Raw genomic sequence first — 22,500 nt, 5'->3', positions numbered from 1 at the left:
GTGCTGTCAGAAGTCTAACAACAGGCACCAGTCATCACAGATCACAGGCTTCTTTGTTTTGTTTTTGTTTATTTGTTTTGTTTTTGTTTTTTGAGGCTCTGTTTCTCTGTGTAGCCTTGGCTGTCCTGGAACAACTTGGCTGTGTTTATTTGACCAGGCTTGGCCTCAGACTAACTGAGAAACACCTGGCTCTGCCTCTCTGAGTGAGTGAGTGTGTGAGGAGGGGGATTAAAGGCGTTCATCCAACACCGCTGGGGAACACCAGTCATATGTTAATGACAGGGCCATTGAGTTCCTCCCAAGGGAAGGAGTGAGTGAATGGAGACGCACCCTTACACAAATGCCCGTCTAGTAAATCTCTGACATTCCTGTTCTTGGTGTTCTTCTTTAGGAGGGTGAAGCGGGAATTCCTGGTTCCCTGGTGTAGGGGATTTTGTTTATTGTTTGGAAAGTCTAGGCTACCAACCACGATACACCTCTCTCTCTCTCTCTCTCTCTCTCTCTCTGCCCTGAATTTCCAGAGGGAAAAGCATTGATGATATCGAGAAGAGTTAGGAATGAAAGTTAAAAAGGTGCCGGACAAGCGTGGTCTGTCTGCAATGCTGAAATGTGAAATGTTGGAACTTTGTCAAATGGCAACAGTCACCGAGTGTTGGTCCATGCCACATCCCTTCCTCATCAGTGTAAACAAGTGAAAGTGAATAAAAAAAAAATTCATGGATGGAAGAATAAATAAATAAATAAATAAATAAATAAATAAATAAATATGAAAATTTCCAGTTGTTTTATTGATTTCTAATTTCATCGGAGCTAGGTATTTGCTCCCTCAAACCCCCCACCCCCATGTCATTTATTATTTCCAACTCAGGGCAGCCAGCCCCCTGCCTTGACTGCCTGCTAACTAACTGGAGTGGGAGAGGGGGAGAGGGGAAGGAGGAGGAGGAGGAGGAGGAGGAGGAGGAGAAGAAGAACCCACCTAATACACTCAGATCCAGACATTGAAATGAACTCATGGAACCTGGTATTGCCTCCTTGTTCTAATTTCGAATTTTAAAAAGGGCAGGAGAGCCAGGAAACAGATACCTTAATAGACGGAGCAATTATAGGTTTAAGGAGAAATCCAGCACTAGGGAAATCTCCAGGGATCCACAAGGATGACCCCAACTAAGAATCCAAGTGACAGTGGAAAGGCTACCTTAAATGTCCTTTCCGTATCATGAGATTGATGACTAACTACGTTAAATGAATGCCATCTCCATCATAGAGCCTGTATCCAGTAGCTGATGGAAGCAGAAGCAAGCATAGATTCACAGCTAAGCACTGAGCCCAACTCCTGGAATCCAGTGTGAGTGAGGGAAGTAAGAGTGATGAGCAAAAGGGGTCGGTCGGTCAGTGAGGACCATGCTGGGGAAACCCACAGAAACAGCTGACCTATACAGAAGGGAGCTCACGGACCACTCCAGTCCGATAGCTGGGGAACCAGCATTAAGACTACACCAGCATAAGGCTGACATGGGTGGCCTCTGGCATGGAACCAGTATTTATCACTAGTGCACGAATGGACATCGGGAGCCAGCCCATTCCCTATGGAGGAATACTAGATACACTGGGGTGGGGGTGGGGGTTGAGTGGTGGGAGAAAGAAGCCTAGGCTCCTTTCACAAGTGATGTGACAGACTTTGATGATTCCCCACATGGGTGGGAGGCCTCAGCCTTCCTGAGAAGTGGATGGCAAGCGAGGGGGGGGGCTGGGCTGCTGGGGGGGTGTTGGGGTTGGTTGGCTGGTGGAAGTGATGAGAGGACAGCAGGGCCAGGGAGCTGGGATACATATGTAAAATAAGATTGAAAAAAACAAAACAAACCAAAAAACAAGGGCTGGAGAGATGTCTCAGAGGTAGGAGGGCCGACTGCCCTTCCAGAGGTCCTGAGTTCAATTCCCAGCAACTACATGGTGGCTCACAACTAGGAGATCTGGTGTGCAGATATACATGGAAGCAGAATGTTGTGTACATAAATAAATAAATAAATAAATAAATAAATAAATAAATAAATCTTTAAAAGCAAAACAACAACAAAAATAAACAAAACAAAACAAAAAACCACCTGTCCTCAGGGACAGACAAAATTTACCATTCGATGGGGCCTGGAGAAAAGGGAAGGTACACTGGGAACCTATCTGTCTGCTGCTAAATTGCTTCAAGCTCCAATGCCACAGAGAAACCCTGTCTCGAAAAAAAAAACATGATTTGGGATTTTGGGATTTTGGGATTCTAGCTTTTATTTGATAGGCTGGTGTTCCCTCTAGTTAGTCCTAATGACTGTTCAACTTTCATCTCAAAGGCATGTTGGATTTCACCAAAGAATTTCTCTGCTTTTTATATTTCAGCTTCGATGGTTTGGCTTCTTTATATTCTTCCTCATTCTTCCCTGCACCCCACTCCCTCCCTCCCTCCCTCCCTCCCTCCCTCTCTCCCTCCCTCGCTCCCTCTCGCTATTGGCAGTTTGACATTCAGTTTTCACTGGGCCCTGCACAATGTCTGGCAGACCCTTCTGCTGGGGGACCCTTCGAAGCACTTTGTTTTGGCAGTTTCGGCAGTCCAGGACCGGTTGTGTCTCGATGTCCTGAAAAACCCTAATACACTTTTTATTAAGTGAACATATTTACTTTATTCTTCAGGATCAAAGTTACTCCAAGTACAGTAGACCAATTACTTTGATCATCTTTTAAAGTACTAACTTCCACAAGTAAACCAATTCTTTACTGTTTAATACAAAAAGCTGTCTTGTAAGATTATAAAACTACAGATGCTGACTTTCTAACTAAAATGTTACCTTGCTAGCATTTCACTTTTTCTTCTTCAGACTGATATCTGATTTTTATTAACATTTAACTTTTTTTGGGGGGGGGGCATTGATTTTTTGGAGGCGGAGTATTCTCTGTGTAGCCCTGGCTATCCTGGAACTCATTCTGTAAACCAGGCAGATTTGCCTGCCTCTGCCTCTACCTCCCGACGGCTGGGTTTAACAGTGTGTACCACCACTGGTTATAAATGTCCTCATATGACTGATTTCTCTCTCTCTCTCTCTCTCTCTCTCTCTCTCTCTCTCTCTCTGAAACACACACTGTTTGTTTGACCCTGCCAGCCTGTCCTAGAAACATAACTTGGTTAAGAACAGGCTGGCTTCCAACACACTTTTGCTGGGGTTAAAGGTTAAGTGTCACCACTCCCAGCACCTGGCATTCTATTTGATGATGTTTGTTCGTATCCTTCAGTGCTGGTTGAACTGTAGACAGACAAATGGAGGGATGGGACTCAGACTCAGACACACACACACACACACACACACACACACACACACACACACACACACAACCAGAGACACATGAGTGAAATTTGAAATTAAATTTAATGTACAACAAAGTAACAGAAAAAGAAATGAAAAGCAGGCACTGAATAACCTTCCCAGAGTCACAGAAACAAAAGGAAGGTGGGTGTGGTAGTGCACGCCTTTAATCCCCGTCATTTAGGGGAAGACAGAGACAAGTTTGGAACTCTGTGAATTGCAGGCAGGCCTTGTCTAGGTATTCTGATTTCCAAGGCTATGTGCAACTAATTCACTGAAAATGTGGAATCAGTTTTTTTTTTTTTCTCTTCCATCCTCATCCACACTAGCCCCCCCCCCCCCCCCCCCCCCCCCCCCCCCCCCCCACACTAGCCCCGCCCCCCCCCGCTCTTGCTTTCTTTCTTTTCTTTTGTGTTAGAGACTGGGTTTCTCTATGTAGCATCAGAACTTGTCCTGAAAATCACTTTGTAGAATAGGCTGGCCTCAATGTCACAGAGATTCACTTGACTCTGCCTCTGGATTGCTGGGATTAAAGGCATGTACCACCACCACCACCACCACCACCACCACCCAGCTCCACCAGAATACTTAGATATGCATATGTCTTGCCTTCCAGTTAAATATTGTTGGAGGTGGGGAAGCCTTCATTACTCATTTTAACTCAGTGAAACACAACACAACAAAACAAAAAACTTATTTGGTTTACTTCATATTTTGACTATACCCCCCCCCAAGACATGGTTTATCTCTTTCTGCATGAAAACACAACCCTGTCAAAGAGTAAAAGGGACTTCCCTGGCAGCGGGGCTTCATAACTCTCGCTCGCTGCAGTGTGTGGGAATCAGCTACTTTCCCCGCCTCCCTCGTCTTCTTCCACAGCTAGCTACTCCAATACGCCTGCACAGTCTCTTGTGTGTGTGAGATTCTGGATTTATTGTGAATTGTCAAACAGCTGAACTGTTGTTAGTCCTCTAGTCTCTCTCCAGCTTGGCATTGAGCTTTTGTCATTTGTCTGTTTTTTGATTTTATTTTATTTAGTGTGTGTGTGTGTGTGTGTGTGTGTGTGTGTGTGTGTGTGTGTGTGTGTGTGTGAGACTCTTACCTGCTCACAGGTAAGGTTTCAGTGTAGGTTTCCCATTTAGAGTTAGATTTTGTGCTGGGTGATAGCATTTTCAGTTTCTCAAGACGCGTTTTCTCTGTGTTGCTCTGGATGTCCTGGCACTCTATCTGTAGACCAGGCTGGCCATCAACTCAGAGATGCTTTTACCTCCAGAGTGGTCACTTTAAAGGCATTTGCCAAAAATTCCCTGCCTCAAACTGCATTTTTGTTATTCTGTTCGTCTTTCTTTCTTTCTTTCTTTCTTTCTTTCTTTCTTTCTTTCTTTCTTCCTCACCCTTCCTTCCTTCCTTCCTTCCTTCCTTCCTTCCTTCCTTCCTTCCTTTTCTCTGTCTCTGTTGTTGTCTGTCTCTCTCTCTCTCTTTTTTTATTCTTTTGGTTTTTCAAGACAGGGTTTCTCCGTGTAGCCTTGGCTGTCCTGGAACTCACTCTGACCTCAAACTCACAGAGATCTTCTTGGCACAGTCTCCTGAGTCCTGGAAATTAAAAGCATTTCTCACCACTGCCCAGTAATTTTACCTTTCAAACTATGTACGTACGTACGTACGTACGTACGTACGTACGTACGTACTTACTTACTTACTTACTTATTTATCTATCATATTCTATATGCCCTCTCCCAAGAATCCAAATCCTCTGCATTTGCATCAAGGTGGTCTCTCTGGCTCCCTGATCTCCTCGGGGGATAACCAATTTCTGTGTAGAAAGGAGGCTCGGGGAGCGGGTCCCCAGACAGACGAGCCAAGAAGCCACCTTTACTGACCTCAACCAACCAACCAACCAACCAACCAAGCAACCAACCAACCAACCAACCAACCGCCCCCGCAGCCAAATCCAACCCCTTTTTCTCTTCCCCGCTTTTCCTGCTCCGCAGGCAGAGAGAGAGAGAGAGAGAGAGAGAGAGAGAGAGAGAGAGAGAGGAGAAGAGAAGAAAGTGTTCAACAAACCGGGTGCTCGCTAGCACCACTGGGTCAGGGAAGACCGGGTGGGGTGGGTAGGGGAGAGGAACCATGACCTGCGGTGGGAAGGACCCTGGAATTCACAAAAATAAAATGTTAACCCATAAGTCTCTCTTTCACTTCTTCTTCTTCATGTTCATGTCCTCCTTAGCCCTGTGTCTCTGTGTCTATGTCTCTGTGTCTGTCTCTCCCCATGACACAGTGCCTACACTATTTTGGTGATAAACATTATTCCTGGGCTTAAAGAAGTTAAAAGCGAGCCCGTTGTGGTGGTCCATGTCTTTAATCCCTGGACTCTGGAAGCAGAGGCAGCTGGGTCTCTGTCTTCCGATTTGGCCTAACACACAGAAAGAATTCCTGGACAGTAAGTTTTTGCAAAATAATGAAAGACCCTCAGGTCCCTAAGGGGCATAGGGTCCCGAGGAGCCCCCGAGACTCAGAAATCAGACCAAGAGCTGTAAAAGCAAGAGGGTTTATTGAAAGAATGCGCATTCGGGTGTCAGCAATATCGGGAAAGCCGCACATCCCAGCATGGGGTGCAAGCTCCTTATATAGGAAACAAACAAACAAACAAACAAACAAACAAACAAACAAACAAAAAAAGCCGCAGATTAGTATACAGGCAAGGGGCATAAAGTGAAAGATTACAAAGTATGATCTCATGTTTGAGTGGTCACCCAGGTGTGACCTGTGTTTCTACAAAGGAAAAACCATAGAACGTACCCTGAAAAGTCCTTGATTGTCTGTTGGCCAGCCAGGTGTGACCCAAAGAGGTTTGTCTTGGCGATTGCCCCTGTCTAAACCATAGGATGTGCCCGGGGTTGGGGGCAACTTCCTGGTAATGGGCCACGGCCTGTGGGAAAAACTTTCTTTTTCTCTCTGTGAACTTTAAGATCTTTTAAAACTTTTTTTTTCTCAATAAACTAAAATCTTTTAGTCCCCAATTTTTTTTTTTTTTTTTGTTGTTGTTGTTGTTGTTGTTGTTGTTGTTGTTGTTGTTGTAGTTGTTTTTGTAGTTGTTGTTGTTGTTGTGAGGTTTTAATCTTAAAACCTATGGTCCTTCTTATTGCCTGAGAGCCAACTGCCTGCTGTTCAGTCGCAAGCTCAAGTTTTTTGGGTTTACTTTGATTATCATCTAAATATAAACTTAAGGGGCTTTTCATCGGGCCAGAGGCACCTCTGTCCAATCTATGCCTGACTCTCTGGACAGAGGAGAAATATGCAGGCTTCTAGCCCAAATCTATAGTTTTTGTTAAAACTCAAAGATATAAATATATTTCTGCCGTTCTACAAATACCATATATATATAGCTTTTTCTGCAATGCAGATTTCAATACAGCTTGGTAATGATAAAATATCTAAAACTTCTATGTCCTATTATATAATAAAGTTCATATAGGTTTCAGAGGATCAAAAGTCATAAAGCTTGGATCCACTTCTCACAGGCAAAAAGGACTCCAGATAAGTACAACATTTATTATCCCATCTATTTGCTCCCAAGGATAGGAATTTCTCCCTGATCTTGGAACTCCTGTCCTTCTTGACCACTAAAAATATAGGCCTAAAAATTACAATAAGAAAAATAAAATTTAACTTCTGTTCCCAGTTTAAACGTGTCTCAACAGATTTCCAATTCTGACAGATGAGTATCAGTTGCTGACTACAGCCTGCTCCTAAAGACTATGAGCCCTACACTTGCTATGGATGTAAACCAGTCCAATCGATATGGACACCCTTTATCTCTACAACAGAATCTGCCAACCAAAAAAAAACTTTTTCTCTCTATGAACTAAAATCTTTTAAAACTTTTTTTTTCTCGATAAACTAAAATCTTTTAATACATTGAGAAACACTGTCTCAAATAAAATATTAAAGAAACCTGGCCTGAAGCCCAGGGCTTACTCCTTCCCTCATAATTCAGATTCCCAGCACTGCTGTTCATTTTTGTTTGTTTGTTTGTTTGAGCCACTAACAACTTGCTATGCGATGTAAACCAATCCAATCGATATGGACACCCTTTATCTCTACAACAGAATCTGCCAACCAAAAAAAACTTTTTCTCTCTATGAACTAAAATCTTTTAAAACTTTTATTTTCTCGATAAACTAAAATCTTTTAATACATTGAGAAACACTGTCTCAAATAAAATATTAAAGAAACCTGGCCTGAAGCCCAGTGCTTACTCCTTCCCTCATAATTCAGATGCCTCCAAGGCCGAATGATCTGTTCTCTGTGGCTTTTGCGCGAATTCGGACGATTGTGACTTCGTCTATCCAGCGTTGAATGTGCGTATTGGTCGCTCATGACAGCATAATCGGTTAATTTACCTTTCTCAAATAGTTTTCATTAGTTGTTGATCGTTTGATATTCATTTGTTTTTGATACGAAAGATGCGGGGGGGGCGGCGTGGTGCTATCTGTATCAGTCCCAGCTGTCCGGGAACTAGTTACACTACACCAGGCTGGCCCTCCAACTCAGGAGAGAGAGAGAGAGGAGAGAGAGAGAGAGAGAGAGGAGAGAAGAGACGGGAGCAGGTCTGCCTCTGCACCTAGCCCCCAAATAGTTGGAATTGAGCATATATCACCACCTACCTCCTAGATAATTTAACCTCTCTCTCTCTCTCTCTCTCTCTCTCTCTCTGTCTGTCTTTCTCTCTCTGAAACACACACTGTTTGTTTGTTTGGCCCTGCCAGCCTGTCCTGGTGGGACTCAAACACAGACAGATACACACACACACGCACACACACACACACACACACACACACACACACACACGAGGGGGAACATAATAGTGTGGAAGGTGCTGGCAATAGGGATGGAAATGAGTGACTATTAAACTGTTGTATTCCCTAAAACTTCAAAATAAATAAATAAACAAACAAATACATAAATAATAATTTTTTATTAATACATTTTTTTCTTTTTCTTTCTGTTTTATATCTTTATTTATTTAATTATTTATTTTTTTTGGTTTTTCAACAGAGGGTTTCTCTGTGGCTTTGGAGGTTGTCCTGGAACTAGCTCTTGTAGACCAGACTGGTCTTGAACTCACGGCCTAAGAAATCTAATACATTTAATGTAGTTCCTGCTCTTTGCTCTGCAGACCACTCTGCCCTCGAACTCAGAGATCCCAGGTCCCAAAGAGGATGTGTGGACTCTCTGGATAGACATGATCTGAGGGTGAATTGGGCAGGGTGCCTGCCTGCCAGCAGCATTTTATGGAGAAAATAGGATACCTTTTAAGACTGGCTGGGGGTTGGTGGGTACATGCCTTTAATCCCAACACTTGGGAAGCACAGGCAGGCTGGTCTCTCTCTGAGTTGCATGCCAGCCTTATGTATGTAACTAGTTCCAGGGCAGCTGGAGTTATATAGATAGAAACTCTCTCTCTCTCTCTCTCTCTCTCTCGAATCAATCCTGCTGCTGACTCACCACACCGCCATCTCTTCCGTCGACTCTCTTCCTACCTCGCAGTCATCGCCTCTGTTCTTCTGCTACGTGCCGACGTGACACTCATCAATCAGATTCATTAAGACTCGCAGCGACTACTCTATACTTCAAAGCATTACAGCGAAAGTTGGATCTCTGTGAGTTTTGGAACGGTCAGCTCTGAATTACTCACGAAGTGAGAAGTCCAGGACAGCAAGGCTACACAATAGGAGCGAGACAGATAAGGCTGTGTCTGGAAAAAAAATCAATCGATGGTCCAGACACACCAGATACAACTCACGAATACAATCAACACAACCAACACGCTCGATATCACAATACGCACAGTTGACTGATACACGTTGGATTGCGCATATACTGACGTGGCCAGACCTCTCGGATCTACACTTACGTAGAGTTCTGTCAGAGTCGTGTAAGCTAGACCTCCGACGAGCACCGATCCGAGAGACCAACTACCTGGTCTGGAGAACCCCACCGTCCCCCAGAAAATAAATAGGCTCCCAACCAAACCCTACGCCCATCGCCCCCCAATCACACCAAACCCAAACACCATATTAATACGCTACACCGTTTGGGCTAACACACATAGGATTCAATGGGGCTGAAGACAACGCAGATGGCGCGGCTGGCATCTAGGGAGCTGCGTATCCGCGCTCATAGAGTAGCTACAGGAGAGTCGCAATATATATATATATGCTGTGTCAAAGCGCAGACATGCCAGTCGTATGTTAATGGAAGGGCCACAGGTTCCTCCCTTGGCCCTTGGCAATTGCTCTATCTCAACAAATCTTTTAGACCAGTTTTTGAGTTTTTATTCTTTGAGTATCTTGTTCCTGTGTAAGTACAGAGACAACAGATGTTTCAAGCAAGAGTGTCCCCTTGTGGCCTCATGAAGAGACCTCTGGCTTCGTTATTTGCGTCAAATCCAAACCTCCAAGTAGATAAGGATATATATTTCCCTAAAAGCGGGAGGGGTGGTGTGTCTAGGACTTTCTCGGTGAAAGTTAGAAGCAGTAATTCTGGGAGGAAGAAATTTTCCATGAATCTGCTGATATCCTTAAATCATACAAATATTAAAAGTCTCCCAAGTATGTATGTATGTATGTATGTATGTATGTAACAGGTGGAGATGAAAAACCAAACGTAGCGTGGCGGCCATCACAGGGTTCAGCTTTGATGGATTTTGTCAAGCAGACAGCTGTGCTGTGCTGGCCTTGTGACTTTCGCTCACCATTTCCTAACAGAGATGGCTGTGCCGCTCCGCTCCCTCGCTCCCCCTTCCTCTCCCTGACTCCCTTGCCTCCATACAGCATGTGACACATGATGGCTTTGACAGAATGGTATCAGGAAGAGAAATTTTTTTTTTTTAAATTCTTAAACCTTTATTAACCAAAATTAGAATTATAAAAAATGTTTCTCTAAAAGACATTAATTTTCATATTAGGTAGAGAATTGTATTTGAGGCCCTGTTGCAAATGACAACATGAATTATGGCAGTTGGAAGAAAGGCCTCATCATCTCCCTGGCCCCCGCAGTCAGTCTTCCTTCTGCAAATTAATGCCTCTCCTCTATGTGATGCTAAGCCAAAGGAAGGCCTCATCTCTTTGTAAGCTAATACTTGTTAATAATAATGTTGCTTTTTAAAAATTCATATTTATTTATTTATTTATTTATTTATTTATTTATTTATCTATCTATCTGCTGCTGCTGCTGCTGCTGCTGCTGCTGCTGCTGCTGCTGCTGCTTCCTCCATTAGGCACCATCCAAAGTTTTGGTTTTACCAAGAATACCCTTCGGAAATGAAGGATTTGTAAGGCTTGACTACAGAATTTACCTGGGGCATTCAGGATAGGGTTAGAGCTGCTGGGACAGAATTGCTCACTAGCTAGATGAGAGTGGTTGGATATGCAGAAAAGGAATGCTTACAGTCACAAAGTTCACCTGTGTTGTTGTTTGGTTGGTTTTTTTCGAGACAGGGTTTCTCTGTGTCATTGGAACCTGTCCCAGAACTCACTCTGGAGAACAGGCTGACCTCCAACACAGAAAGATTCACCGGTCTCTGCCTCCCCTAGTGAGATCTGGGATTAAAGTCATGTGTCACCTCTGCCCAGCTTGTCTTTTAGTTTTGTTTCGGGGGGGATGGGGTGGGGATGATCTTTCCTTCTTTCTTTCTTTCTTTCTGTTTCTCTGTGTCTTTCTTTCTTTCTTTCTTTCTTTCTTTCTTTCTTTCTTTCTTTTTAAAATTTCCTACAATGTATTCTGATCAGAGTTTCCCTGCCCACAACTCCTTCCACCACCCACCCAGCCAAGTGGTTTGTTAGAAGACTCAGTAAGACTCTTGTTGTAGAAAAATAATATTTCCTTCTCAAGTGGTTATCAACTGGAGCTAAATTCTGGGTTAGGCTTCTGTCCATTGCCCTTCTCAGCACTGGTGCCCCATCTGGCTTAGATAGATCTGTGCAGGCAGGCCCTAGTTTTTGACTGACTGACTGACTGACTGACTGACTGACTGACTGACTGCCTGCCCGCACAGAGGCAGCTGGCTTGCCTTTGTAAAATTTACTTCATAATGGAAAGTTGAATCCAAACTACACAGGAGGGACAATGTGTCAAATTAGGATTGTATGATTTTTTTTTTTGTTTGTTTGTTTGTTTTGCTTTGTTAGTTTTCTTTCCTTGGCCTTGGGTCCCATCCTCTATTTTTTTTAGCATGATCTGGGTAATTCCACAGGTAAGGTAAAAGTTAAAAATAGGGAAATTCAAGGGGTTCTAGCTCTCATTTACACAACAGCTCTAATATCTCTCTCTCTCTCTCTCTCTCTCTCTCTCTCTCTCTCTCTGTCTCTCTCTCCCCTCCCTCCCTCCTTTCTTTTTTCTTTCTTCCTTTTTCCTGGTATTGATCTAAAAAGTGGACCGCTTCAGGATCTAAGCTTAAGTAATCTGTAGCTCAAGCAGATGGGGCTGAGTTAGAAGGACCCACCAAGCTATCTCAAATACCAGTCTGGCCTAAACAGTAAGAGTGGGTATCAGTTACTCTACTTCACTTCGAGGTTTCCAAAATCCACATCAAACAAGTAGTTGTGAATTTTTCTTTCTTTTTACTTAAAGGGTACTCTCATCTGCTCACAGTTTCAGTTTAGAAGGTTTCCCATTTAGAGTTAGATTTTGTGCAGGGAGATAGCATTTTCAGTTTTTCAAGACAGGTTTCCTCTGTGTAGCTCTGGATGTCCTGGCACTCGATCTGTACACCAGGTTGGCCATCAACTCAGAGATGCTCTTGCCTTCAGAGTGGTGACTTTAAAGGCATTTGCCAAAATTCCCTGCTCCAAACTGCTGCATTTTTGTTATTCTGTTCATTATTCTTCTCTCTCTCTTCTCTCTCTCTCTCTCTCTCTCTCTCCCCTTTCTTTTGGCTTTTCAAGACAACCTTGGCTGTCCTGGAACTCACTCTGTAATTCAGGCTGACCTCAAACTCACAGAGATCTCCCTGACACAGCCTCCTGAGTGCTGGCATTAGAAGCATCCCAGGAAATTTTACCTTTCAAATGTATGTATGTATGTACGTAGGTATGTACGTACGTATTATATTGTATGTGCCCACTCCTGAGAATCCAAATCTTCTGTCTCCCCCAAAATAAAAAACAATTAAAGTTAAAATAATTAACCTGTCATTAATGAAGATAAACATCCAAAATAAGTGAATAAAAGCTGGGGGAACCTGGCCTGGGCATGGGATGAAGCCTCAGGTTTTGGCTTGGAAAGCTGAGCAAGTCTAGCAGTAGGTGCATACACTGAACAAACCAAGTTGTGGAGGTTGTTGGTACTTGGGGCAGCATGAGAAGATTCCTGGATACTGATTGTAAAGTGATTCTTTCTTTCTTTTTCTTTCCTTCTTTCTTTCTGTCTGTCTCTGTCTCTGTCTCTGTCTCTCTCTGTCTCTCTCTCTCTCTCTCTCTCTCTCTCTCTCTCTCTCTCTCTCTCTCCCCTTTCCTTTTTTTTTTTTAAAAAAAAAAAAGGGTCCTGAATAGAGCTACCATTGCAGGAACCACAGGCACACAGCGTCTGGATGCCTCCTGCCCCCACCCCATACAGGTGCTCACTCTCTCACCACATATGCAAGCACCGACCCACCAAAGGAAAAAACAGGAAAGAATCGGGCCCAGAGAGGTGGAATTTCCAGATTTTCCAGAAAACATATGGTGGGGTCTGGTGCCCTCTTCTGGTGAAAGTGCACGGGTGTGGATAGAGCACTCGTGCATAAAATAATTACATGAGCTTTATTTATTTATTTATTTATTTATTTATTTATTTATTTATTTATTATTATTGTTGTTGTTGTGGTGGTGGTTGTTGTTAATTAATTTGGTTTTTCGAGACAGGTGTTCCTCTATCGCTTTGGACCCTGTCCTGGAACTTGCTCTGTAGACCAGGTTGGCTTCAAACTTACAGAGATCTTCCTGTGTCTGCCTACCTAGTGCTGCTGGGATTGAAGGCCTGTGCCAACAACACCCGGCCTGTTCTTTTCTTTTCCTTTCCCTTGGTCTGTAAATTCACATTTCTTTTTCTTTCTTTCCTTTCCTTTTTTTCTTTCTTTCTTCATTTCCTTTTTTTTTTCTTTCTTGCTTCATTTACCCCTCACCCCAGAGAGGAAGCTAACCCTGTATGGTGGTTTGTCTCAATCAGGAGAGCCTCCTCACAATCCTTCACAGGAAAATTGGTTTTAAGTTCTGACCCTTTAGAGAAACACAGAGAACAAAAGGATCTTCAAAATTATGTCACATGCTAGCTTCCATCTTGGTGAAGTCACTAGCCAAAACACACACACACACACACACACACACAGAGAGAGAGAGAGAGAGAGAGAGAGAGAGAGAGAGAGAGAGAGGAGAACCAGAGACACATGACTAAAATCTGTCTGAAAATAAATTTAATGCACAAAAAGTAACAGAAAAAGCAGGCAGGTAGGCAGGCAGGCAGGCAGGCAGGCAGGCAGGCAGGCAGGCAGATAAAAACTTCCCTTCCCCAGAGTCACAGAAACAAACAGGTAGGTGTGGTGGTGCACGCCTTTAATCCCATCATTTAGGAGACACAGACAAGTTTTGGAACTCTGTGAATTGCAGGCAGGCAGGTCTGGTCTACGTACTGATTTCTGAGGCTATGTGCACAGGCCGCTCTCCCGACTAAGTCACTGAAAATGTGGAATCCTGCAGGGCAGTGGTGCTTCACAAGCCTTTAGTCCCACTAGCACTCACTCACTCACTCACTCACTTTGGTGGATGCAGAGGCAGGCAGATCTATGGCCTGGTCTACCAAAGGGGGCCATGGCAAAAGTAACCTTGGATGGAACTACCTGTAAGAGACTTGGGCAGAAGCTGCCAGGATAACTCATTCTAATGAAAAGGATAGCTGCCTTCAATCCTTTCCTCCCTGATGCATAACACTCAGGCTCATAAAAGACACATTTCATGGTCAGGTGACCTACCAATCCTTACCCTCTTCTAACCCACTATCTAAACACCTGCACACACACCTGTGTGTGAGACCTTGCTAACCTCCTGCACTCTCAAGGACTCATGCACAGGGACATTCCTCAGCCTGGTTATCAGGCAAGCAGCCTCAAACGACCTCTCCCTTCCTGCCAAGCTCCCCGCTTGGCACCCCTATATCAGGTCCCTGTGTGTGTGTGTGTGTGGGGGGGGTTGCAGTTTGATCATCGGGGTGTGAGCTCGTGTGTGGGACCCCGCAAGTCGGGGCACACTGGTCTACAGAGTGTGAGTTCCAGGATAGCCAGGACTGTCAAAGACACCACCCCTACCTACCCCGGTCTGTGGTTTGAGAAATACCTCCTTGCTCAGCCTAGACCCGGGGGGGGGGGGGGAAGATCCGGGAGGAGCAGGAGGAGGGGTCGCTTGGATTGGAATGTAAAAAAAAAAAAAAAGTTAATACATTTAAAAGATAGATAGATTTGTTTGAAAGGTAAAATTACTCGGTGGTATTATTTAGTTTGAGAACTGGGGGGCGGTGGGGGTGTGTGTGTAGGTAGGTGTGGGTGGTCGGCGGCGGCAGCGGCAGCCAGCCAGAAACACAACAGCAAAACACAAAAGCGGGAGCAAGCCGGTAAAATGTCCCAGAGCTGCCATCTGCCCCCTCCCCCCTCCCTTAATCGTGCCAGCTGGTAGCCTCACATGGTCTTATAAACTACCGGTAGAGAGTGATTCGCCTGTTTTCCTAGCTTTGTGTCTTTAACTTTCGCTTTCGTCGGCTGAGGGTGTAGGCCCGAGTCTACGTCCCGGCGTGTTGACGGGCAGCGTTTGTGCCCTCACTCACTCGGGTGAGGGGGTGAGTACCCTGCCCTGTCCTGTCCCGTCCTGTCCTGTTGTGTGTTTGTGTCCCCAATCCCGCCCGCCGGGAGGGTTGCGATCTGTTGTGGATCTGTTGTGTTGGTTCTTGGACGATCGGATCGAGACGGCTGTCGGGCGACACCTAGCGGCGGCAGTAAGCTACAACACGCCTGGTCCCCGGGCGCTCGGTGACAAGGGCGGTGACTCGCCTGCAGTCAGCCGACCAGAGCGACGAGAATCCAGGCACGCTGGCGGGTGTGTCCCGGAGGCGGTGCGACGTTTGTGAACGGTCTCTGTGCAGGAGGTTGTACCGGTAGAATAAACGAGAAGGTGGTGGCTGTTCTGTGTGCTACCATGGCCAGATGGAGGTGTGGTGGCGGCTTGAGCTGGTCGACCAGAAGCCTTTTAAAAGTCCTTCACGTCCCGTAACTGTAACTAACCCTCGGTCCCCGGCGGTGGTCTCGGCGACCCGAGGCCGAGAGGAAGCGCTGTTCCCGGATTCACTAGCGGGCCGGGACCCGGGATTCTCTGGGTGCCTCGGAACATTTTATCTTGTGTGCGTGCGGTAGCCACCCTCGGTCGATCCCCGGCGGTGGTCTCGGCGACCCGAGGCCGAGAGGAAGCGCTGTTCCCGGATTCACTAGCGGGCCGGGGCCCGGGATTCTCTGGGTGCCTCGGAACATTTTATCTTGTGTGCGTGCGGTAGCCACCCTCGGTCGGTCCCCGGCGGTGGTCTCGGCGACCCGAGGCCGAGAGGAAGCGCTGTTCCCGGATTCACTAGCGGGACGGGGCCCGGGATTCTCTGGGTGCCTCGGAACTTTTCCTTCTGCGGAAGCCCTCGGTCCCCAGCGGTCGTCTCGGCGTCTCGAAGCCGAGAGGAGGCGCTGTTTCCGGCCTCACTGCCTGCTAGTTCCCGGTTCCTTGTAGGGTCAGACTTTGTTTTTCTTCGACGTGTCCTCCCATCCCGGGCTCCTGCCCTCCGGGTCCTTGCCCGAGAGGATGCCGGTGTGTGCCGATCTTTTCTGCATGTCTACCTCGCTCTTGGTCCTAACACGGTTATGAGGTCGACCAGTTGTTGCTTTGATGTTCGGTTCTCTCGTTGATTGGGACAATATTTGGGGCACTTCGCCGGTCCCGACTTCCAGAATTTCCGTGTGGTCTGTGAATTTATCACCGCTACACTGTCATCATATTCCAGTTTTGCAATCTGCTCTCTTTGTACCTGCAGATAGGTACTGACACGCTTGTCTTGTGAGTGGGTGACATTAGTAAAGGACTGCTCTCGGGCTTTTTCTGGTTCCTCGAGTGCCACTGGGTTCCTCCGTCCGGTCCAGCCTCTTGCCCCTTGGGGCTTCTCGGTACATGGAGAGACGCGGCGGGGGACGGCCACAGTACTTTTACCGTATGCTATGCCTGTCTCCCTGCGAGTGGCCCTTTTGCGTGTCAGGCGTGCCCGCTTTGCAGTTGTCACCCGTGCCGTTTCTTTGGGATGGTGGGAGCCGCGGTCTTTTGAGAGAAGGCCTCGTGTTTGTTCCTTCCTGACCATGGGCGGTGTTTTTTTTTTTCTTTTTTTTTTTTTTTCCCCTTCTCTGGAGCTCCCGAGTTCTCACCAGGGGAAGCCGTCAGGGCTGTGCCTCCCGAGTGCACCTGCTTTTTTGTGCCCACAGTATTAAAGCTTTTTGCTTTTCTTGCTCCGAGGGCGTCGGTGCTTGTTTTTTTTCCGTGGTTTTTTGATTGTTTTTTTTTTTTTTCCCCCCTATATGGTGGTGGTGTATTGGCTCTCTCCCGTTTTCGTTTCACGCTCGCTGTCGCTCGTTTCCCGTCTTGCTCGCTCCAGTTGGCCTTAAAAAAAGGCGGTCTCTCCGGTTTTCTCTGGATCGATGTGGTACTCTCAAGCTCTCTTCGGGCCGGAGCCTAAGCCGCGCCAGGCGAGGGACGGACATTCATGGCGAATGGCGGCCGCTCTTCTCGTTCTGCCAGCGGGCCCCTCGCCTCTCCTCCCCACCGTTTGGTGGTGTGTGGAAGGCAGGGGTGCGGTTATCCGGTCTGAACCCTGTCAATCCCCGCACTTGTCGCTGTGGTTCGTGGGGTTCTTGCGACGTTGCCAGGTTGCCCCTGGCGCGGCTCGCGTGGTCTGCCTGGTCCCCCTCCCCGGACCGGGGCAGGGGGTGGCCAGTCTGCCGTGCTGCATGCCCTTCCCGACTGGCGTGTGCACGGGTCTCGCTCGCTATCCTCGCGGTGCTCCTGGAGCGCTCCAGGCTTGACCTCGAAGGTGCCCGTTTCTGAGCGGCGGCGTCGCTTCCCGCTCCCTGGCGTGCTGCCTCCTGCGTGCTCGGTCTGGCCTCGGTGGCGTGTGTTGTCGTTCCCGGCTCTTTGTCGACGGGGGTCCGTGCCGCTCTGGTTTTGCGAGGTGTCGTTTGTGGGGGGTCGCGAAAGTGGTTTCAGGCGGGTAAGAGTTCTCTTGCGGCGTTTCCCCGGGACGTCCGCATGTGTGTGTGGCATCTCTTCCCGCTTTGTGTGAGCGCCCGCCACGTACTTGGGCCTTCTCCCGTAGGCTCGTGCGTCGGTTGGTGTCGAGCGTTCGCGGCCGGCCTTTTTTGTGCTTAAGTGTATCTTAAGCCCGTTAATTTGGCTCCCCGCCGTTCGCCCGGAGGTGGGTTTGAGAGGCCTGGCTTGTCCGGGGGTGCCTTTTTCTTGGCCCCGGTACCCCTGTCCGCGAGTGCTCAATGTGAACCCTGGTAAAGAAAAAAAAAGCCTTTACCGATACCGCGGGGCCCCCCCTCAAACGCTCGCTCGTGGCTTGCCCGTTTATACTCTGTGACGGGGTTTGAGTGTGCACGCTGTACCCCCGCACGCACGCACGCTGCCCTTGGCCACCGCGGCCGGGAGCTCGCCGTGTCGGGTCCGTCCCGCCCTCAGTGAGAAAAGTTGCCTTCTCTAGCGATCCGAGGAAAGGGCGTGCTATGTCCGGATCTGGTTTGTGTTGTGGGGTTCCCTCCCGCGTTGGGTCCCCTGACCCGACCGGCTGCCCGCCCCGACCGCCCGATTGTCCCCGCACGGTTGGCGGGGTAACCGAGCGTCTGTGCCTTTGTTGCTCTCGTTTTCGCCTATCGCGGCCCGCGCCTCCTCGCTCCGAGTCCGAGGAGGAATCACGCGGGGCAGAGCTGTCGTCAGTCACGCCTGTGTCGCTTGGGGCCGCGGGGTTTGTCTTTCGTGGTGTGGCGGCCGCGAGCGGCCCCTCCCGCGCGCCCCCGTGTTCGCCGTTCCCGTGGCGCGGACAATGCGGTTGTGCGTCCACGTGTGCGTGTCCGCTCGTGCAGTGCCGTTGTGGAGTCGCCTCGCTCTCCTCCTCCTCCCCGGCAGCGTTCCCACGGTTGGGGACCACCGGTGACCTCGCCCTCTTCGGTGCCTGGGGATCCGGGTCTGGTGGGAATTGTTGACCTCGCTCTCGGGTGCGGCCTTTGGGGAACGGCGGGGTCGGTCGTGCCCGGCGCGTCGCCGGACGTGTGTCGGGGCCCACTTCCCGCTCGAGGGTCTTCGGCGGTGGCGGCGGCGTTGGTAGTCTCCCGTGTTGCGTCTTTTCCCGGGCTCCCTTGGGGGGGGTTGCCGTCGTTTTCGGGGCCGGCTTGGCTTACGCAGGCTTGGTTTGGGACTGCCTCAGGAGTCGTGGGGCGGTGTGATTCCCGCCGGTTTTGCCTCGCGTCTGCCTGGTCGTGTCTCGGAGCGGTGGTCTCTCCTCTCTCGGTCCCGGGAGAGGCGTCTTCCGGGGACGTTCCCGTCGCCCCTGCCGCCGCTGGCTCTCGTTCGGCTGTGTCGTTCCCCCCCCCCGTCTCGCCGTCGGTTCTCCCCGGTCGGTCGGCCCGGCCGTGCTGCCGGACCCCCCCTTCTGGGGGGGATGGCCGGGCACGCACGCGTCCGGGCGGCCACTGTGGTCCGGGAGCCGCTCGGCAGGCGGGTGAGCCAGTTGGAGGGGCGTCATGCCCCCGCGGGCTCCCGTGGCCGACGCGGCGTGTTCTTTGGGGGGCCTGTGCGTGCGGGAAGGCTGCGCACGTTGTCGGTCCTTGCGAGGGAAAGAGGCTTTTTTTTTAGGGGGTCGTCCTTCGTCGTCCCGTCGGCGGTGGATCCGGCCTGGCCGAGGTGCGTCTGCGGGTTGGGGCTCGTCCGGCCCCGTCGTCCTCCGGGAAGACGTTTAGCGGGTACCGTCGCCGCGCCGAGGTGGGCGCACGTCGGTGAGATAACCCCGAGCGTGTTTCTGGTTGTTGGCGGCGGGGGCTCCGGTCGATGTCTTCCCCCCCCCCTCTCCCCGAGGCCAGGTCAGCCTTCCGCCTGTGGGCTTCGTCGGCCGTCTCCCCTCCCTCACGTCCCTCGCGAGCGAGCCGTCCGTTCGACCTTCCTTCCGCCTTCCCTCCATCTTTCGCGCTCGTGGCCCGGGGTTTCACGGCGCCCCCACGCTCCTCCGCCTCTCGCCGTGGTTGGACGCCTGTCCGGTCTCCCGCCGACCCCGTTGGCGTGGTCTCGCTCCCGCCTGCTCTCGGTCTCCCGACCCCGCCCGGGGGGTTCGGGGTTCCGGTCCTCCCCGGCGTTGCGCCTCGCTGCCGTGTTTGGTGGGGGTTGGCCCGCTGCGGCCCCGCACCCGCTCACGAGCTCCGCCCGTGGCCCGCCGTCTGGCATGGTTTCGCGACGCGGTCGGTAGGCCCGGTGTGACGCGTTAGGGAGGTGTGTCGTTCGTCCCGCGCCCGCGCGCGCGCGTGTGTGTGCTCCCTACGAGTTGTGGTGGTTTCGGTGAATCGTCGCTCCCGCGGGCTCCCGCCGCAGGTCGTCGTCGTCGTCGTTCTTCCTCTCACCCCACCCCACACACCCGGTTGTTCCCCGACCCCGTGGCCCGGGCGGCCCGGCTTGTTGACGGCTCTCCCGATGCCTGCCAGGCCCCGTGGAGAGAGGCGCGCGGCGGGGCGTGAGAGAGAAGAAAGGAAAAATGGGGGGGGGGAAGAGTTTGGATGGTGTGTTGCTGTCGGCGGGTAGTAGGTTGGTTGGTTTGGTTGTGGTCGGTAAGGTGGCGCGACTGGGCCCGTCTGTCTGGGGGCCCTGCTCCCCGCGCCTCCTTTTCTGTGCCCTTCCTTCCTTCCTTCCTTCCTTGCCGCCACCGCCGCCTCCTGCCTCCCTCGCCTCTTTTTTTTCTTTCTCTCTCTCTCGCCCTCTCCCGTTCGAACGTTTCCTCGCGGGGTGTCGGGTTCGGTTTTCGCTTGGCCGCGCTCCCTACTGGTTGATCCTGCGTAGATATGGCTTGTCTCAAAGATTAGCATGCATGTCTAAGTAGCACGGCCGGTCGTGGAAACTGCGATGGCTCATTAAATCAGTTATGGTTCTTTGGTCGCTGCTCTCTCTACTTGGATCTGTGGTATTCTAGAGCTAATCATGCGACGCGGCTTGACCCCTTCGCCGGGGGGGTGGTGCATTTATTGATCAACCAACGGTCAGCTTCTTTCCGGGCTCCGGCCGGGGGGGGGGGCGCCGGCGGCTTTGGTGACTTCTAGTACTCGGTTCGATTCGCCACGCCCGTGCGGCGACGCCCATTCGACGTCTGCCCTATCAATTTTCGATGTAGTCGATGTGCTACATGGTGACACGGGGTGACGGGGAATCAGGTTCGATTCGGCAGAGGGAGCTGCAGAAACGGCCTACACATCGAAGGAGCAGCAGGCGCGCAATTACACCATCCCGCGGGGAGGTGTTGACGAATACACTTACGGCCTTTCGAGGCCCTGTATTGGAATGGTCACTTTTAAATCCTTAACGAGGATTCATTGGGGGCAAGTCTGGTGCGCAGCGCGGTATTCAGCTCCCAAAGCGTTATTTCAGTGGCTGCAGTAAAAGCTCGTAGTCTGGATCTTGGGAGCGGGCGGGCGGCTCCGCGCGAGGGAGTCACACGCCGCCCCGCCCTTGCTTCGCGCCCTCATGCCTCTTAGTGAGTGTCCGGGGGCCCGCAAGCGTATTCTTTGAAAACTTCGACGTGTTCAAAGCAGGCCGTCCGCTTGGATACGCACGCTCAGGACTGAAGATGGCCGCGGTTCTTTTTGTTGGTTTTTCGGAACTGGGCATGGTTAGAGGGGACGGCGGGGCATTTCGGTATTGCGCGCTAGGAGGGTGAATTCTTGGCCGGCGCGACGGACAGCGCGAACGATTTGCAGAATGGTTTCTTAATCAAAACGAAGTCGAGGTCGAAGACGATCAGATTACCGTCGTAGTTACCGCCATACACTATGCCGACTGGCGTGCGGCAGGCGTTTTCCAATGCCCGCGGGCAGTTCCGGGAACAAGTCTTTGGGTTCGGGGGGGTTTGGTTGCCAGTGATTAAAGGAATTGACGGAAGGACCAGGAGTGGAGCCTGGATTAATTCTGATCAACCCGGGCACTCACCGGCCGGACACGCAGGAATTGACGATTGCATGTCTTTTCGATCCGTGGGTTGTGGTGCATGGCCGTTCTTAGTCTGGGGAGCGATTTGTCTGGTTATTCCGTCGAACGGAACTTGGTGCTAAACTAGTTAGCGACCCGGCGGTCGGCGCGACTCCCACTTCTTAGAGGGAAGTGGCGTTTCAAGCCACCGAGAATTGGGCAATACAGGGTTGTGATTGCCCTTAGATGTCCGGCTGCACGCCGCGCTACACTGACTTGGCTCGCTTTGTGACCTCACCTCCGCCGGCAGAGCGCCGGGAACGTTGAAACCCATTCGTGATGGGGTCGGGATTTTGCATTATTCCCATGACGGGAATTTCCCAGTAGTGGGTCATAAGCTTGCGTTGATTAAGTCCCTGCCCTTTGTACACACCGCCCGTCGCTACTACCGATTGGATGGTTTAGTGGGGCCCTCGGATCGGCCCCGCCGGGGTCGGCCCACGGCCCTGGCGGAGCGCTGAGAAGACGGTCGAACTTGACTATCTAGAGGAAGTAAAAGTCGTAACAAGGTTTCCGTAGGTGAACCTGCGGAAGGATCATTAACGAAAAAAGAGAACGGCCCCGGCGGGGGGCGTGTCTCTGTGCCGCTTCTTCTTTTGCCGGGAGGCGCGTTCCGGGTCCTGCTGTGCTCCGGAGGGTGGAGGAGGTGGGTCGCGGTCGCGGTGGTGGTGGTGGTGGTGGTGGCGGCGGTGGCGTGCCTCTGCTCGGACGCGGTCCGTCCTCGGGACCGTGTGTTCGCCGGAGCCCGGAGGCTTGCTCCCTTCCGTCCATCCAGCCATCCGCCCTGCCCGCCCGCCGATTGCTCCTTCTGAAGCCGCTAAAGCCCGTGGGCG

The sequence above is a fragment of the Cricetulus griseus genome, unplaced genomic scaffold (assembly GCF_003668045.3).
Source record: "Cricetulus griseus strain 17A/GY unplaced genomic scaffold, alternate assembly CriGri-PICRH-1.0 unplaced_scaffold_263, whole genome shotgun sequence".
Taxonomy (NCBI): Eukaryota; Metazoa; Chordata; class Mammalia; order Rodentia; family Cricetidae; genus Cricetulus; species Cricetulus griseus.
Note: the sequence above shows the minus strand (reverse complement) of the source record.